Here is a 3,561-nt window from a genome sequence, read left to right on the forward strand (position 1 = left end):
AATTGTATTAACCGGAAACACAATACATGTGTGAATACATAGACAAACATAGTGTCACTAGTATGCCTCTACTTGACTAGCTCGTTGATCAAAGATGGTTATGTTTCCTAACCATAGACATGAGTTGTCATTTGATAAACGGGATCACATCATTAGAAGAATGATGTGATTGACTTGACCCATTCCGTTAGCTTAGCACTTGATCGTTTTAGTTTACTGCTATTGCTTTCTTCATGACTTATACATGTTCATATGACTATGAGATTATGCAACTCACGATTACCGGAGGAACACTTTGTGTGCTAGCAAATGTCACAACGTAACTGGCTGATTATAAAGGTGCTCTACAGGTGTCTCCGATGGTACTTGTTGAGTTGGCATAGATCAAGATTAGGATTTGTCAGTCCGATTGTCGGAGATGTATCTCTGGGCCCTCTTGGTAATGCACATCACTATAAGCCTTACAAGCAATGCAAATAATGAGTTAGTTGTGGGATGATGCATTATGGAACGAGTAAAGAGACTTGCCGGTAATGAGATTGAACTAGGTATTGAGATACCGACGATCGAATCTCGGGCAAGTAACATACCGATGACAAAGGGAACAACGTATATTGTTATGCGGTTTAACCGATAAAGATCTTCGTAGAATATGTAGGGACCAATATGAGCATCCAGGTTCCTCTATTGGTTATTAACCGGAGACGTGTCTCGGTCATGTCTACATAGTTCTCGAACCCATAGGGTCCGCACGCTTAAAGTTCTATGACGATCAGTATTATGAGTTTTTGTGTTTTGATGTACCGAAGGTAGTTCGGAGTCCCGGATATGATCACAGACATGAGGAGGAGTCTCAAAATGGTCGAGACGTAAAAATTGATATATTGGATGACTATGTTTGGACACCGGAAGGGTTCCGGGAGGTTTCAGACATTTACCGGAGTACCGGGGGGTTACCAGAACCCCCCGGTGAGTATATTGGGCCTAATGGGCCTTAGTGGGAGACGAGGAGGGGCGGCCAAGGGCAGCCGCGCGCCCCTCCCCCTCTAGTCCGAATTGGACAAGGAGGGGGGCGGCGCCCCTTTCCTTCTCTTCCTCTCTCCCTTCCTTCTCCTCTCCTACCCCAACTAGGAAAAGAGGGAGTCCTACTCCCGGTGGGAGTAGGACTCCCCCCTTGGCGCGCCCTCCTCCTTGGCCAGCCGCCGCCCCTCTAGCTACTTTATATACGGGGGAAGGGGCACCCCATAGACACAACAATTGTTCTGTTGATCTCTTAGCCATGTGCGGTGCCCCCTCGATCATAATCCACCTCGGTTATATTGTAGCAGTGCTTAGGCGAAGCCCTGCTTCGGTAGCTTCATCAACATCGTCACCATGCCGTTGTGCTGACAAAACTCTTTCCCGAGCTCTACTTGATCATGAGTTCGCGGGACATCAACGAGTTGAACGTGTGCTGAACGCGGAGGTGCCGTACGTTCGGTGCTGAGGATCGGTCGATCGTCAAGACATACGACTACATCAATCGCGTTGTTATAATGCTTCCACTTAACGGTCTACGAGGGTACGTGGATGACACTCTCCCCTCTCGTTGCTATGCATCACCATGATCTTGCATGTGCGTAGGAATTTTTTTGAAATTACTACGTTCCCCAACATTGCCAGCACCGGGCATGCATAGAGGAGGGACCTGCATGAGCTGTATGCCATGTCGAAGAAGTCGGAGGGGCCAGCACAGAAGAACTCAACGACGATTGCGGCGCCCATCGGCGCGAGGCCGATGTCACCAATGGTGGTCGGAGTAGACGAAGTGGTCGGGGTAGATGACGGCGACGCTGGCGACGGGCTGGTGTTGGACGAAGTCGAACGGGGTGGACGGGCGGTGACGACAGCTATGGAGGTAGCGGCGGCGGCTTGACGGCGGCGGCGACTAGGTTAGCAGTGCGAAGGCGGTGCTCGAAGTAGGCGAAGAACTCGACAGCGTGAAGAAGACCGGCGCAGATGGTGGCGTTCCCGCGCCAAAGGAAGACGGCGTGGCGCATACCACGGGAGGTTGACGCGCGATGACAGCGGAGTGGACCGCGGGCTGTGGCGCTATGGCCCGAAGGGGCGACGCGGCGGAGATGGGCAGGTCAGGGCAACGGTGGGAAGACCTCGGGGCGGTAGTGGGGACCGCAAGCCGCGGCGCAACGACGGAGCGCGGGTCGGTGCAACCGCGAGGACGGCCTCAGGGTGGCGGCAGGGACCGTGTATTGCGGTACTACGGCTCGAAGAGGCGACGCAGCGGCGACACACGAGTCGATCCAGCCGTGAGGAGAACCACGGGGCGGCGGCGCTGCGGCCCAACGGGGCGACGCAGCGGAAACCCGATGCTCGATCGATGGAGAGGCGTGCGGTACTCGGGACTATCTTCACGGGACCTATGGAGGCGCGCGTAACCGACAGGCTAGGTTGGTCGCGCGGCGTAGGTGAGGCGGATCGCGGGTGATCAAGCCGATCGCTCGCAACGTCGGGGATGCCGCTCAGTGGAGGAGGGGTGGCAACGGAGTCCGAGATGAAGCCGACGGCGGCGGATGGCGTGTGACGTCGTGAGGACGAGCACGTCAGCACCGGCACCCGGGCTGCCAAAGCAGCGCCGGCGCCCGGGCAGCGAGGCCTGAGCGACCAACATAGCAGTGGGGCCCAAGCTGAGGCAGCCGACGAGCCTGGCGCAGTTAGCCCGACGCAACCGGGGACGAGGCCGGCGAGGTAGACCGTAGGGCCGCGCCGTGCAGACGCGGTGGAGGCGGGTGTCATGAATCGACGGGCGGGCCGGTGTGCGAACGGCGGCGATGATGGGCCGCCGCATGGCGCGAGGCCACCAAGAGGGCGATGCAGGTGTCCTGGTCTGAGAAGGCGGTGACGGAAGGCGTAGATCGACGAGCGGGCCGGCACACGTACGACGGCCGTGAGGGGCCGCCTGTCGGGCGAGGACATTGGGTCAGTGAAGAGCCTATCGGTCGCACCAGTATCGGAGTAGAGGCGCACGGGGGTCGATGGTCACCGCCGCAAACCGATCAAGATTAGATCGGAAAACCAAAAAGAAAAACGCCGATAAAAACGACCGACGAGAGAGCGAAACAAAGAGCAAGGGCTCGGTAAAAGACTCTCTAGGGCAGCTGGTCAACACGACCCGCGGACAAACCCTAGGTACGGGCGGCGCGGCCCCCGGCGGCGGTCATGGAGGCCAACCGTCCCGGGGGCGGCGCGCGGGTGCGGAAGCCGCGACGGCTAGGGTTTAGGATCGATTAGGCTGATACCATGTTAGAAGGGAGAGAGAGATTTGGTGGAATAGTAGTTGTATTGCTTGAGCCTCATGGGCATATATATAGGAGTACAATGATCTACTTAGAGTACAAGACAAGCCAGAATAAATCCTAGTATATCTCATATTTCCTAATAATCAATATACTCAACAATCACCTATCTTGCGATGTTTCCTGCAGCATCACCTTTGTTGCGATGGTGAAGGGCACCCGCTTGAGAAAACCGTCACCATCCGCCCCCGTCCCCCGCGTCGCCTCC

This window comes from Triticum dicoccoides, chromosome 7A (assembly GCF_002162155.2).
Source record: "Triticum dicoccoides isolate Atlit2015 ecotype Zavitan chromosome 7A, WEW_v2.0, whole genome shotgun sequence".
In the NCBI taxonomy this organism is placed as follows: Eukaryota; Viridiplantae; Streptophyta; class Magnoliopsida; order Poales; family Poaceae; genus Triticum; species Triticum dicoccoides.